General features: G+C 48.4%; 1 long non-coding RNA gene across 2 annotated transcripts in view; it reads right to left on the bottom strand.

The window, feature by feature from the left end:
• Positions 1-16,596, bottom strand: part of LOC100430197 (uncharacterized) — a 255,914-nt gene that overhangs the window by 14,221 nt on the left and 225,097 nt on the right. The window lies entirely within an intron of this gene.

Below are 16,596 nucleotides of genomic sequence, written 5' to 3'. Positions count from 1 at the left end.
GAGATACAATTCTAGGTGCCTGCAATAACCTCATTTCCACAGCTAAGCAACTTCAGTAGTAGCACAAAACAAAAAAGTTTTTTTTAAACTTATTTTATACAAGTTAAATACAATTTAATTTTTACATCCACGTTCTCATCAGCTCCCACCTGGTGAGCAGGCGAATAGTAATTTTCGAAGAAACAAATTGTTCCATTATTTTAACACTTAGCATTATCACTATTAAGCAAGAATTATCCCAAAAATACACGATCTTGTTCTCACATTCAAAAATTGATTGTCACATAGTGAAATAGCACTTACTGCAAAGGAATGTTTCTTTTCAGGTTTCTGTTCTGGGGGGAAAAAAGATTTCTGGCAAAGAGATAAATATTAATTATGTAACTATCCAAAATGTGTCAGAGAAAAATAATGTCATCCAATTAGTTCTTTGAAGTGTTACAAATGCAGCTCAGTTTTAATAGTAATTCGTCCATAATTATCAAAAGAATCTTTAAAAATCATAATACTGAAAGAATAACCATAAATGGATACAAAACACAAAGCAGAAGAGTTAACATTTGGGGTAGGTTTTGGCCCATATTTTTAACATATGCATAGTTACTTACTTAGCTGAAGTATATCCCTCTCCTCCTAGGCTCTTCAAGCCTGATTTTCAAACATAGACTGGCTTTTGGTTCATGAAGGCAGCTTTAGAAGATGTCAGGATCGGGCTGGGTGCAGTGGCTCAAGCCTGCATTCCCAGAATTTTAGGAGGCCAAGGTGGGCCGATCACTTGAGGTAAGGAGTTCGAGACCAGCCTGGCCAATATGGCAAAACCCTGCCTGTATTAAACATTTTTGTAATTAACCAAGCGTGGTGGCACACACCTATAATCCCAGCTACTCAGGAAGCTGAGGCAGAGAGAACTGCTTGAACCCAGGAAGCGGAGGTTGCAGTGAGCCAAGATGGCTCCACTGCACTGCAGCCTGGGCGACAAAGTGAGACTGTCTCAAACAAGAACTTAGCCCTCAGGAAAGGCTGTGAGCATCCCCGGCCCCAACCAACCCAAGCAATCACATGGTAATGGTTATCATCTGATTTTGACACAATAAAGTTCTATTCTCCTCTGTAAACACAATGGTAAACAGTTGCCATCAGCACACAGAAACTCCCAGGACCCAGTAACACCGGACTAGCAAGATTAATGGGCCACGTATGCAGGGTTCAGCTGCAGAAAGTGATGGCACCAAGAATGGTGTGTGCTCAAACCAGTCCCCACCTAGGCAAACCCCTTCTCCTTTTCCCCACTGGATTCATCAAATCAAATCTCGCTGTCCTTGGCAAATGTACCATTAATTTATTTACTGCCCAGAACAAAAGCACACTTCCAATTAACATGACAGCCCCGCTATGATAGAACAGCCTTAATTCAGATATGACGTGGAGAAACAGAGGGAGGAAGGGTCGAGGGCCATTCTGGAATCCGCAGCTGTTTTCTGGGGAAAGCCTCCGTCCCACCCGAGCCTGACACTCATGCCACACTGTCCCCGTCGTGTCTGAAAGCTCCATGAAGACAGGGTCACTCTGACCCCTTCACACCCACAATGCCAAAGAGGAGCAGGTGCTCAGGAAAAGTCTCCTGCTAGTGCTGAAGACAGGAATAATTCCTCGTGGTGCCCAGAATGTCAGGAGAAAACAAGGTACCATGTGGATGCCCTCCAGGTGAATTTTGGAATGACTCTACCAAATGCCACTCATCCTTTTTCAGAACAAAATCAATACCGGAAAACATGTGTCACCAGCAGAGAGATGGTCCCTTTGACGGCTCACAAACACACCTATGTTACACTGAATTTGTCTCAAAAGTCACCCTCTCTGTGCTAATGTAAAAAGTCTCCTTTATTAACCAGTAGCCTTTCCCATCTGGTGCTTTTTAACAAGACGGTCCTGTAACACTCAGGTATTGTCTAAAACGTCAAAGGGAAGCCTAGAATCCTCTTCTGTGCAGCTTCACTGCAAAGTATTTTGACGTGAGCCAAATCATGCTATTCCTACACCTCGATAGGAAACTCAGTGCTTCCTATCAAGGAGATGCAGCATGATTTCTGCTAGGCACAGAAACTGGTGGGGTGGGGATGGGGTTGAGGGAACATTACATAGAAAGCACACCCCGATAATCACCTGCATGAGAGCCACACTGGCCAGCAAGCCCCGGTCGGCTCAGTCTCTGCACAGTCACAGGTGTGAGGCCTACACAGGGCAGACACCTGGTACTGCTGACCCCCCAAGGTTGTGGCCTCTGCCCCTTCTCTGCTGCCCATCAGTTCCAAGCTTCTGGCAACACCGCCTGCTGCCCCCACTGCCTGATCGACTCTTCGTGAAGAGCAAATGTTGCCAGGATAGCTTGTGAGTACATGTGCCAGGAAAGCAGCATCCGACTGACACTGAAACCCCGTTCTCGCACCCCTGGCAGCTCCCTTGCCCCCGATGTGTACATGCTTACAGGCTCTGTCTCGTGGAGAACTGAATGCAGACTCAATGTTGAGTCAGAAATACACAAAGAGAGTGATGGTTAGGAACTGCCTGCCTGTCCCCCAAAACACAGGTTGAAATCCTCACCCTCAATCATCACCTTTGGGAGGTGATGAGTTCCCGAGGCTGGAGCCCCATGAATGGGGTTTGTGCCTCAGAAAGGAGCCCAGCAAATCCATCATCCTCCCACTGTGTCAGGGTCAGAGAGAAGGTGTGTGTGAACCAGGAAGGGGCCCACACCAGAACCCACCCGTGCGGCACCCTGATCCTGCCCTTCCAGCCTCTATAACTGTGAGAAATTCCTGTTGTTCATAAGCCACTCAGTCAATGGTGTTTCGTTACAGCAGCCTGAACTGCCTGAGATGACGATGCTTCACTGTCCTATGGAGACGGCTACTCCCCTCTCCCAGAAAGAGGGGTTTAATTAAAATCCCTGTCTCTCCTCGCCGCCACCACAGATCTCATTCCCCCACCCAGTAAGCCAGCAGTTGCTAGGATTAAAGGAAAAGGAGGATCATTTTAGATCAGCCCCTCCATGTCGGTCTGAAGCCTTTGACTTTGCCCACTTGCACGGTGGCTGTGTCACCGGGTTCCCCATGCCAGCTCTGCAACTGCACCGGGTCCCAGGCTCTGCGCAGACTTCTCCAGTTGCCCATCCAGCACACCCATTTCCCCTTCTCCTTTGCAGATTATCCTTCGATATCCAACCACCCTCTCTGCAACCCAAGGCCTTTTGATCCAGCCGTGCACTGGAGTCCTTGGCTCAGGTAACCCAGGCCCAAGCCGTTGGCACCAACGATCTACTGGTTGTGGGGTCTGCACAGCCACTACCTGCCCCAACCACACCAGGGCCTGGGAGGGGAGGCAGAGGAAGCTCTGAAGCTGCCAATAGTCACGCGGGGACAGGGGTCCTTGGGATGAAGAGGATGTCATGGAAAGAAATTCAGAGAAAGAGCCCGAGGGCTGGACGGGTCATGCCCAAAGCCTGCACTGCTGAGTTTTCCAGGTTTCTGAACTCAATCGCTGACCCACATACCACATGTTTCCTGAGTGCTGACCCCACGTGGCATTGGATACGGCAATAAAGCAGGACCCCCACCTCCCCCTTGCCCCCCACATACACGGGCCTCCGTCCTGGCAGGAAGTCAGGCCTGGGCACCCAGCTGGCACAGCGAGCCTGAGAATGGGGCCATTTCAGATGGACAGTGAGTGCAGCCTTGCCACAGCGCAGCAGTCACCTGCACTGCCACAGCCAGGCTGAGTCCGGATCAGCCTCACAGAAACCTGACCCTCTCTAGGGCACGGCTGAGCTCATTAGGGACAGACACCGTCTCCTGCTTATTTCCAACACTTTCTCTGCATGTCTAGTTACAAACGGACGACACAGTCTTGGAAACACAGATCCTAAGCCTCCCCCTGCTCCTCTCCTTGGTGCCATTGACGGGGAGGGGCTGGCATGGCCGTGAGGCCTCACACCCACAGCCACCCTGCCGCTGAGAAGTGGGCCTTTGACGGTTACTTCTGCCAAAGAACCCGCTCCATCTTGGAGCACGCCTTGGCGGGTGGGAAGCTCCATCCGGAGAAACAGCGATGCTTCTCCCCAGGGCCAACGGAGGGCACCCCCACCCTGCATTCAGCAGCTTACTTACATTCTGGAAAACATCTGAATGAATGGGGAACATTAAAATGAAAAGAAAATTTAGAAGGCTGTGTGAAGTCTCAGCGAGTCCAAAGGTTTCTGAACCAAGACTGCTGGGGTCGACGAGCTTACAGGGTAAGTTTCCACACGGGCTTTCAACCAGCAACACTCAGCAGAGAGCACCACACTCTGGGGAGAACCTGAGACACCACAAAGTCACATCAGAGCCAACAGTAACTGAAATACAGCGCTCTACTAAGATGTGTGTGTTACCTGCAGAAAGTTACCAGACACTAAGACGAGGGAAGAAAAGGATCAAGTTAGAAACAAATGTAAAGTAATTTCTGCATACAAAAAAATTCTATATCCACTGGCTTCCTTTCTGGGAGTAACAACTTTTATATAAGATGCACATCCCAGTTGAAAGGAGTCTGGGTTTTCCGTGGGGAGACACAAGGGCTCTCCAGGAAATGTGAGCCCTTTTTCACTGGCTGAGCTGTGTGCCCTGAGGCCATCCTGGCCTGCCTGAGCACCTCCCTGCTCTGCCTCCAGCCAGCTCCTTCCGGAACTCACCCCACTGCTCCCAGAGCCTGCGCTGGCGCAGGATCTCCTCTTCTGCTGCTGTCAATCTTCTGCTGCCAAACTTTCACTTTAGGGCAAATAAGTTGGAAACTGAAAAGTTATCAGACCCCTTGGCTTTTTAAAAATTTGTCTTCTCAGAAAACAAAGATGTTGCCCCCATCTGCATGTTCATGAATATGTGTTTTTATATATTTTTAAATCAATACTTATGAGAGCATGCACTGTTGGCTACATTCAGTTTAATTACATTTGATGTAAGAAGTTTTAAATTCCGTGAATTCAGGCACTCAAAATTTAAGCCCTCTGACATCTATTAATCAAATGGAAATATGACAGGTAGATATTAGAAAAATCAAGAAGTGTTTAATATAAATCCTGGACTTTTAGATATTTCCACAAATGTAATGTATATATCAGTACACAAACTTGAGCATTTTCACAAATCTTTGAGCTCAAATTCCATTCTTAACTTTTACAGGTAAATCAATATCCATATGTGATTTTAAGTAGCTCAAGCATCAGCTCTTAAAAACAACCGGAAATGCTGCGGGCCAATTCCACCGAGTAGCAAATAAGAGAACTGAACCCAACAACCCAGGTACCTCCCCTGAGACATATGGAACATAAGGATTAGGAGCAGCCTTTGGTTTCTGAGGTGCCCAAGAGTAGGGACTCCTGACTCCCTAAGTCTATGAAGACCACAGTGATAAGGAAAACTGGTGTAAGAAAAAAAAAATTATCCCTGCCGGCTCCCTGCCACAGGCTTACAGATCTCACTTCCTCTCTGCCCCCCAAAGCCTGACTCCTAGAGAAGCTGGTCAGTAGACAGGATCCTGGCTATCCTGGCAGTGCTCAAGCTGATGCTGTAATTAACTTTGTAGTGAGTTACTTAATGCAAAGGTTTAACTTGAGTAATTTAGATATGTGTATTCTAACAGGGAAATCGTGAGCGTAGAACACAGGCCACACCTTCACACAGATGCTATCTGGCTAGCACTTTGTTTGCCTTTTCAAGAGATGTTTTTAAAAGCAGTTTTCAGTTCACAGCAAAATCAGGAGGGAAGTACAGAGTTCTCACATATCTCCTTCCCCAGCACAGGCAGAGCCTCCATCATTCTCCTGCCCCTACTGGACCAGCACGTCTGTACGACCGACAGACCCGCATCAACACGGCACCACCACCGAGTCCACAGCTCACATGAGAGCTCAGCCTGCTGCTGCTCACTCTGTGGGTTTCACAGATGTGGAACGGCATGGATCCCCTATGAAAGCCCCACCCGGAGTGGCTTCCCCACCCTACACATCCCCCTGTGCTCCTCGCCATTCATCCCTCCCTTCACCAACCCCTGGCAGCTGCTGACCATTTTACTGTCTCCACAGCTTTGCCTTTTCCACACTGTCCTGTGGTTGGACTCAGACAGCAGGCAGCCTTTCCAGATTGGAGACTCACTTATCCCAGTTTCTGACATAACACAGTTTATCCATTCGCCTACTGAAGCGCATCTTGGTTCCTTTCTAGTTTTGGCAATTATAAATAAAGCTGCTGTCAACATCTGTGTGCACATTTCCACAAGGAAGTAAACTTTCAGCTCCTCTGAGTAAACGTCCAGGACCATGATTGCTCCTGCAGTTGGAGTGCTTAATTCCACGGAAAACTGCCACGCTGCCTCCCGCCGCAGCTGCCCCACTTCCCCCAGCGATGAGTGAGGGTCCTGATGCCCACACACCCACAAGCACGACATGGTGTCTGAGTTCCAGTATTGACCAGGCTGCTGGGTGCGCAGTGGTGCCTCGCCCTACTACATAAGATGTGGACCATCTTTCCACGTGTAGATTTGCCATGTGTGTATCTTCTTTGTTGGGGTATATCTGTCCAGGTCTTTGGCCAATTTTTAATCAGGTTGTTCATTTCCTTGTTGCATTTTGAGAGTTCCTTGCACGGTTTGGATAACAGCCTTTATCAGACGAGTCTTTTACAGATACGTTCTCCCCATCTGTGGCCTGCCCTCTCATGCTCTTGAGAGTTTTATTATAAAAAACACTTTAGACAGAAGATGGACCTCCCAGCCCACCACGGTTCTCATTTTGGCCGTGGTCACCACCTTCCCAGCCCTGGTTCACACCTTTCCACGATCTGTTCGTCCTATGGGGGTCGCTCCATACGAAGTCCCTAACACATCTCCAATGATGGCAACATAAAAGCAGGCAGTTTGCAGGTAGGAAGGAGCTGATGGAGGCTGGAGCAGCGTGTGAAGGCCAGCGGCTTCATCCCTCAGGGACAGGCAGGCCTCTCAGATGTCCCTCTGGGTCACCTCCCAAATGAAGTACCTGCCTTGGCCATGGTCAGGAAGCCGGACCTGGCCCAGATATCAGCATATTTGACCTAGCACGGCATTTACAGGTAAGCCTCCGTAACTGGAAACTACTCTGGTGAGAACACATTTTCATTATCAAGGCTTATTAATTAAGAAACCAAAGAGCAGTGCCTGGAGTGAGGATGCAGGGACTCTGCGTGACCCACACGCTCGTTTCCACCTGGCACAAAGGACCCTGGAGTGAGGGTGCAGTGCCTGCTCTGAGTCACCAGCACACTCGTCGTTTCTACATAAATAATCCTGTGAGTCTGTCACAGCACTTTTTAGCCTAGACTTAAAAATTCACAGCCCAGGAAACTCTAACCATTTTAGGAACCTGAGGGGTGGGCCAAGGTGATCTCACAGAGTTTAGTGCTTACTGTGGGGTCACAAAAGGGCGGCTGGGGCTTCCTGCAAGCACTCCCGGGAGGCTGTGCACTGGCCTGAGGCTGGTTCCACCTCCTGTCCTCGGTTCTCACGCCCAGCAGTGACAGGAGCCCTCCTTCCGGAGCAGTCCTTGGCTCCAGGCCCTAACGTCCATGTCCAGGCCCCTGGCGGGGCAGCTTCTACCCCAGGGAGGCTGGGACTGGAGACAGCCTGGAGCTGTAGGCAAACCTGGCAACCACCTGCTTCCCGAAGTGGCTGCAGACAAACTCCTGCTTCCAAAACCTGGCACGGGCTGTGTGAGGCCTGGAACGTGGGAGGCGCACTTCGCAGGGTCTCTGCTCAGATGCAAAAGCAAGGCTAAGAGCAGGAAAATTATTTAATTACCCTCATGGTCACCAAATAAAGTCATAGTCACTTAGACCTATGTGTGACTAGAAGTATACACATTATAGAAGGGTATATAAATGTAAATACATATGTTTATTTTCCTTTTATATACCTTACATATATATGTATACGTGCATGTGTATAAAACACTGATAATAAACCGTAGTTAATATTTCAAATCTCAGTCACAAAGATCTCAGAAACAAATTACTATCCTTAAATCCTAAACAAAGATGTACATTTTACATTCTTGCGAACAAAACGTTCTCATTGACATTTTATCTTAAAAACTAAGAATGCATTGCGCTCTCTCAATTTCTTTTTTAAATAATCACTTTCACTGAGAGATTCTGTAACTTGCTACACCCACCCCTTGATTTCCAACAATAGCTCATTAGTTTAAGAAAAACTGCTCTACGGGACTTTCACTATTTTAAAGCGTAATGATGTCTATCACTCTATACCCAAGAATATAAAGATGCCCGTGCAGATGTTTCCAAAGCAATTCAGATGAGATGGTCTAGACACAGAGTTTAAGATAATAGTATTTTCAAAAAAAAAAAAATCACATTTTCAAGGGCAGAAGATCCAGACCAAATCCAGGATGTTCTGAAGGGGTCACCTTATATTTAAATTATTTCATGTATTTGTAATTTGGGTGGAACACGACATCCTTAAAGGTAACAAAATAATGCATCACAGCCCTTAAAACCCACAGCATAACATCTCTTTTCTTTTAAATACACTTAATTTTGTCACATTTTCATTTTATAATTTCAAAATTTCTAAAGCTCCTAAAGCCTCAAATCGAGATAGAATTTCACTTCACCAATTCCCAAAGTCACAAGCAGGTTCTATGTCCACAGATATTTGGAATGTGGTTTCTGATGGAAGCTTCTATGAACACACATGAAATCCCTCTGGACTGCAAAGGCTGACTCAACATGTCTCAGAATGAAACATGTTGTGATGGACAACAGAACAGATACTAATTACTAAACCAACGGGAAAGTCTACAGCACTTCTCATACAGAACGAATGCAAAGTGTTTGAGGAAAAGTCTTTCCAACTGAAAATATCAGAGCTGATTGGAACAAAGAAGATTCTGAAGATGCTCCTGGCTGCTTTACAAGACTTCAGAATTTTCCTCATCTGCAAGTGAAAATGAACCTCCTCTTTTCACCCACTGAGGATAGGGAGAGAACAGGGTAGGATAACAGACCTTCAAACACTTCATAGGGGGAGAAAGGAAGACCGGTCAGCCCGATACACCCATCAGCACAACCACACGAACTGCGCAGATGACTAAGCTAACTCTGCGATGGCCGGGCATGTCAATGAGACAGCTGGGCACGGGTGACCTGCCAAGAGACAAGATGGCCAAGTTTGGGCGGAATCCCTGGAGGGTGGTCACTCCAGGGCCTCTCAGGTCTGTGCCCAGGAATCTGCATTTCGAAGCAGCCCAGATGAGCTGCTGCCCAGAGGCCCTTAGCAGTCATGGCTCACGCAGGCAGTGGAATCCTGCACGCCTCCTCCTCCTGCAACGCCTGGCGAGCGTGGATTTTTCTTAATTGATGACACCGCGCTCTTCTACGCCTATTCTCACCATTGGTCCCAAGTTTACTGAACTTACAAACCTAACAAGAGAAGTGAAGTACAAGGGAAAGCATCCACCTGAAACAGAACTGACCAGGGCTCGCGTCAGCGGACACAGCAAACAGTGCATATCTGTGTACGGCTCACCACTCAAAGCCCACAGCAGCGCAGTTTCTACTCAGAACATCCGGGTGGCTGTGGGCAGGGAGAAGATGCTGCACAGCTGTTTCTATGCTAAATACTTAAAGGTGTGAATTTTACTACATGTAGAAAAATGTGTGTTTAGCATACAAATGTGTGTATTCATGTTAATTACATGAAAACACGAAATCCAGGTGTTTCGGTTCATACCACTGTGGAGAATTTTTGGTTTTCATACAACTGCCCAACTGGGGCCCAGAACCAACATCCACCAGCTGTATCACTGTATCTGTTTTACTGTCACACACCAGCCCTACACCCCCCCTACAAAAACATCATGGCACTTTAATAAAAAATTAATTTTACAACATAATTACAGACGACTTGTGGTCCTCTTCAAAGAGATTGCAGCATGTGAAGGGTTTCAAATACAAGTCTGTTCTGGGTCTCCTGATCTCAGGACCCGTCCACACTGGTGGCTTTAACGGTGTTTCATGGAAACTTCTGGAAGGCGTGTGTGTTATGTCTAAGAGCAAACTGCCGTTCACACCTCAGCACGGTGTGCCTCTTCTTTCCTCCATCCCACAGGCACCGTTTTCTCCCAGGGAGCTGGTGCTGTGCCCTGAGGCTCTGTCCCACCAGTCCCTGGTGCCATTGTGGAGAACCAGCCTCCGTCTGTCCAGGTGTGTTGTGCAGAAAGCAACTCATCCAAATCTGTTTTAAGAACACACATTTGCGACGCCTATAGGCCTCAGAAGGTGGAGGCAGACAGGATAAGGGCAGCTGTCATAGGGGCTGAAGATCAAGCCCATCTGTCTGGAGACTGATAGGTGCTGTCTGCAGTGAGCCACCGCACATTTAGCGAGGCTGTCTGGCTCCTCACCTCCGCCAAGCCTCCACCCGTGGCGTCTGGCCTGGATTCTCCGGCGCCTGCAAGGCCTTCACCTGGTTCATAACTCAGCTCACAAAGGCCTCCATACAAATGCCCCCATACCGTGGCAAGGACGGGCGGTGGTCGCACCTGTGGTCATTTATCCTCTCTGCATCTAGCTCCTCTCCCTGAGGCAACAGCACCTCTGAAGTCACAGGCTGGCCTCCCATCTCTCCCCCATCCTGGGCTACTTGGTGTGTTGCTCTGCTTCACACTCCTCAGCAAATGCTGATTAGCCAGAATCACACAGAAATCTCTTAACCTTGATTCTGGCTGCTTTTGTAATTTGTAGTATTTGTACTTCTGGTGTGATCTGAGGAACAACAAATTTTAAAATTAGAGATGTGGTGTTTAGTCTATCCTTTCTACTTGCAACCTTGAAAATTCCAGTAGCAGCAAGGGTTTGTTGAAAGTAACTTTCACCAAATAGAACCTATTACAAATGTACTACAGGGTATCAAATAACCACACAGATGTAAATGAGATGCAGACACAGATATAAAATCCAATGGTTAAACCAGATTGAGAAATGGTTGTCAGTTTGTAGGACTTCTAAAACTTGACATAAATGTTGGCTAAGGGGTACAAGATGTTAGAAGATGAGTGAGATGCTTGCCCTAGAACCACAGGCTCTCTCCTCTTTACAGCAGAAAATCCATAAGGAAGTCAAATCTGAAAGAACCAGGTACCGTTGAACGGCATACTCAGCCATCCGTCCCCATCCCTGGGCCAGCTGCGGTGAGTGCAGCCAGTCATTCACCAACATCCATCATCCATCCTCCAGGTCATGGCTACACTTTATTCCCAGCTCCTTGTCATTATGTAGATTAGGTAAATCATGGCCACTCTCACCCTAAACCTTCCCCCGCCCCCACTGCACCAGTGTGGCAATCGCCCAGTCCCAACCACAGCAAGGACAGCCGTGTCCATGGGAACGCAAAGCAGGGGTCTGGAAGGAACCTGGATCCCTGAATACCTCATGGAGTAGTCACCAGTCAGGAACTTCCTCCCTGAAGTGTTTGCAAGAGAGAAAACCTCCTTGGTTCCTCAAGCTACAATACTGCAGAATCTCTGGTCACAGCATCCTTACCTACCCTCATCAGGAGCTGTTCATGCTCATCAAGACATGAGAACAAAACTGCAGTAGCACAGTCACACACACCCAGAACGCAGACCACCTGCCGCTCACCTTCATCGTATTAACACCAAAAAGCCACCGTAGTGGATATCCTGGATGTGGACACTCAGCGGCTTTTTGCTGGAGATGCGCTTGGTGCATTTGTCACACGACCATCTTGGCATCAGGATGGGCTGCGCAGATGGCAGCTGTGCACGTCACAGGGAGTCTTATGCGCTGGACTCTCGGCCAGCTTCCAGCATCAGTGCCCGCAGGGTCCTCTCCTCTGGGAGCACATGCTTGGACACCACAGTGTCCTGTGGATCCACACAACCGTGCTGTGTGCCACAGGAGCTTGGAAAGTACCACTGCATCAATGCATCCACAGGTGAGGCCGGGGGCAGAGGCCAACATCAAGCAGTTACGGTCCTCCATGGGGCTGGCGTCCAGGCAGGAAGGCGGCTCAGCAGCTCTCTCACTGTGGAATATCCTAGGTCCCCATATGAACAGAACCTAAGTAACACACAAGAAACAATAGGAACGAGAACACGACCGGCAGATTCTGAGATGAGCAAGCTGGGCTGATCATGAGACACCTGATGGGGACGGTGCCAGTGCCCCTCCTGTGAGGAGGACAGTGCTGCCAGCATCTCCCTAAAACCAGCCCAAGTCGAGTTAGACTCGAGGCTTCCCAGGAGTGGGCAGATCCATTCAACCCCACAGTCTGAACCTTCTACGGCATCTCATGGCCCTCATCTCACAGATGGGAACCCGGACACTGCACAATAGACCCGGCCCCAAGCCTCCGTTCCTTCCTCTATACCACACCCCAGCACAGTGAGCACTTAGGGACTGGGCATTCATGTAAAATACTGCTTAAAACTTCTGATTTAGAAAGTGTTTAATTCCTACTCAGAGTTCAAAGTGTTCTGTCCTAGGAGGCAGCAGCTGTAATTAAGCAAGAGAAGGGATCAGAGTGGTGCCAAGTATTAAATATTCATCTAAATCTATTCACCACTTTGCCACTCTCCTGTCACCTGCTTCATTTTGTCCTTAAAAGACAATAGTTAGGTCTCAAAATAGACAACCTGTTTTACTGAATGCTTAGCTATAAAGGAACAAGCTACATATCCAAAAGGGAGATATGGGAAAACAGAAAATTTCCACGAGCGATTGGGTGGGAGGGCAGCTGCAGAAGCACCTGGCTCTGTTGCGTTGTGAGCCAGCCACGTGGGCTGGACAGCTCACTTAGCCACTGAAATTACATCATCTAAGATTTTTGTTGCTGTTACTTTGATAAATTCTCCCTCCTGCTATGGAGTAAGGTTTAGCTTGCTTTGTTTTATTTTTTTGAGTCAGAGTCTCACTATGTCACCCAGGCCGGAGTGCAGTATTACAATCATGGCTCATAGTGGCCTTGACCTTCTGGCTCAAGCAATCCTCCCGCCTCAGCCTTCCAAGTAGCTAGGACCCACAGGTGAGTTTCAGTTCTTTGCTAACAAATTCCTAATTCACCACCGTGTGGTAAGCCTATCAGGGCCATCTGCCTGGACGTCCACCTTGCTGACCGGCTGTGTGGTCTCTAAGGAGGATGCACCCCGGTTGCCCAGGCTCTGCACGTGATGCTGAGTCTCCACATCTGCTGCTGTCTAAGGGATTGACAGCCCGGAGCATCCCGACATGCCACCGTGAGCTGGGCTTTATTCCACAGGGCGACTCTGCTTCCCATGACGAGATGCAGCACGTGAGCACAGATCAAAAGGTGTGAGCAATAACACATTCCCCAGATACTAAGCAGAGGACCAAGGCTTTAGTTCTTTACTTATTTGCTATGGGCTTGATCCAAAACAGCTTTCAGCTTTCTGGGATCCTGGGGACAAACATCGCTAACTGGTGAGAATTCTGGCTTTAATAACGGAAGAATCACCTAATGCCTATTTTGTAACTGCTGTTCTCATCAGAACTTGAGGCCAAAGGAAGAGAAAAATAAAAGGGGGACCAAGGTCCTGACACCCCAGTTTGTACAAAGCTAACCAGCCTGCTTGAGGGGGTGAAAGGAGTAGTGGTTTTAAACTGCCGAGTTTTAAAAACATGGCTGTAGGCTGGGCACAGTGACTCATGACTGTAAACCCAGCACTTTGGGAGGCCGAGATGGGAGGATTGCTTGAGACCCAGACTAGCCTGGGCAACACAGAAAGACCCTATCTCTTTAAAAAGAAAAAAAAAGGCTTTTATTAAAATAGTAATAAAAAGGTTAATACAATAAATTACTATGTCAACATGGCACCCCCTGCTGTCAGACGAGGTGGATTCTCTGTGGCTACAGTGAGACCCGGAGAGAAATGTAACCGGCATTACAGGGAGGAAGGTCGGCCCCGAAGCCCCACGACACCAACTCCTATACAGTTTGTTAAGCAGCCTGAAGTCTCCTCCGCCACCAGACAGAAGCCTGGTTTAGAGGAACGCTGCCCACGGGACCTGGGTGAACTTCCGACGCCAGCCGGCCAAACAGCCCCACCTGGAGAGAATGACTTTGTGAGTGTTCTTTCTGACCAGAAGCCGCAGACCCTGAGCCAGTCCTGGCTGTGACTGAGGCTGCGCACAAACATCTGTGCCCGACAGCTCACATTTGTACATGACACACTGAGTCTACCTCATTTCAAATGTTACGCTATCCCCAAGGCAAACATGGATGTTACAGGTTAACTCACTGTGCGTGTGCTAGACTTTCCCTGTAAGTGTTCGGACATTCCACGAACTGAATGAAGACACCCCACTATCCCTGTAAACCTTCAGGCGTTCCATGAGCCTGATGAACACACACAGCGAACAAAAGCTGGAACGTTTAACGCCGCGGCCTCTTCCCCTCCTGAGGGGCGCATGCTTACAGCTCCCGAGACCACATTTCCCAAAGCACACCCTCCTGAGGGGCTTGTGCTTACAGCTCACCCGAGACCACATTTCCCAAAGTGCAGACTTACTCTGAAAATAAAACCTTTCTTCCTTCCTCTGTACATCTCGTGGTCATGAAAACAACTATTGCTACAAATGCAAAGAAACGGGGTATCATCCATGCTGGTCACCTAAATTCCTACCACCAAAGCGTCAGGGTCCCCCAGTCTGACAGAAGCTTCTATACACACAACTCTGGAGATGAAGGCCAAGCTGGGGAAAGGCTGTGTCACCCGCAGATCCACACCACGGGGCCCTCTGCAGTTGTGTGTAAGGAATTCTGGGCCTGTCCTGGGGTTTGAGGAAATCAGGATGCAAGCAGATACCATACACTCTACCACGGGACCGTGAAGTCTGCGGAACCTCAGAGGAACACGGACAAATGGCTCCATAGGCCGAGCCTCGATGGGTGCCCGTGTCAAGAACACGGACACGCCGGGAGGGGCAGCCGATGAAGGCAACGTTTGCAACCCCAGCACGCGGCAGCGTCCGAGTGTGGGGGTGTCTGGCCAGGATCCACCATAACTGCCATATTGTGTGGCAAAATTTTAAAACCAGGTTTTAACTAGTTACAACTCTAATTTGTTTTACAGATAAACAGAACACAGGGTACCAACAGGCTCCAAAATACTTCACCTAGAACCAAGTCTAGAATGCTGATGGCTGCTGCTCCGAGTGTGACGAGTCCCCTGTAGTGCCATAAATCCTAGATCTAGGTGACTAAGTGCTCTTCCTAAACCAGACGGCACCATGAGGCTCTGAGGGCACCCGCTGTCCCCAGGACAATCCATCAGCCCTGGCAGAAGCTTCTAGAGTAAGAGCCTGTGGATTTGTACTGGATGGATATAAACCAGACAAAGTCACAGGGGCTCGCCCTGGAGAGCCCTGCCCCCCAGCTCCACACCCACAGTCACGCTGAACCACAGGAACTGGCTTCTAGACCCATAAGCCATTCCCACTCTCCCCTGGACAGACCCTTCTCAAACCATGAGGCCCAGAGTAGCCTTAACAGGTGGTCCCAGCAGACCTGGCCACTGCATTTTCTTCCTGGCAAAGGAGTCAACAGTAAGTAGAGCAACCTAACAGGATTTTTCCACTTAAAAGGTATCATTTCTGTCCAATTTAGAAATGATATTTTGTGTGTGTGTGGTGGCAGGGGTTCTTGTTCTGTCTCTCAGGCACAGTGCACCTTAAGTACAGTGGTGCTATCACGATTCGCTGCAGCCTCAACCTCCCAGGCTTAGGTGATCCCCCAGCCTCAGCCTCCCGAGTAGCTGGGACCACAGGTGCACACCACCACTATTTAATTTTTTGTAGAGTCAGGGTCTTGCTATGTTGCCCAGGCTGGTCTCAAAACTCCTGGGCTCAAAACTGAATCTGCCCACCTCAGCCTCCCAAGGTGCTGGGATTACAGATGTGAGCCACTATGCCCAGCCTAGAACTGGTATTTCTTAAACTATTATGAGTATAACACAGGAATTCCACTTACATAGATATCGGCACTCTCACAGCTCAAGGGTTTTTCTGAATCTCGATTCTGTCAATTCAAGGTCAATATCTAAAGAAAGGGCCAGAACTGACCCTCCCTCAATGAAGCCTAAGGGCAAATGCAGCAGCATCTTGGGGTATGAGGAGACAAAGTAAGAAGGGTGGAAAATACACATTGAAATTCCGGTGTTAGAATCATAATCACCAACACTTTAAGAGACAATCTGCTTTCCAAAACATGTAGCTGCTGGATTCACTGCAAAGTCACCAGATTCTACAGGTTGGCGCTCAGAGAGGCACAGCTTCTTAAGGTCGCCCACGCTGGGGCAGCGTAACAGCCGCGGGGTAAATAAACATAGGCTTGTTTCTCTCAAGGACGAAGGTGCTCAAGTCCTATCCAAATAGTTTCTTCTTCTAAATCAGCTAGATGGCCTCCTACAACACTGTTTAGAGTGACAGTGTGTTCAGAAGTGTGAAGGGAAAATACATCTCAGGACCCCAAAATCAC

This window comes from Macaca mulatta, chromosome 9, assembly GCF_049350105.2.
Source record: "Macaca mulatta isolate MMU2019108-1 chromosome 9, T2T-MMU8v2.0, whole genome shotgun sequence".
In the NCBI taxonomy this organism is placed as follows: domain Eukaryota; kingdom Metazoa; phylum Chordata; class Mammalia; order Primates; family Cercopithecidae; genus Macaca; species Macaca mulatta.
The sequence above is the reverse complement of the archived record's forward strand: the minus strand, read 5'-3'. Positions and strand labels throughout refer to the sequence as shown.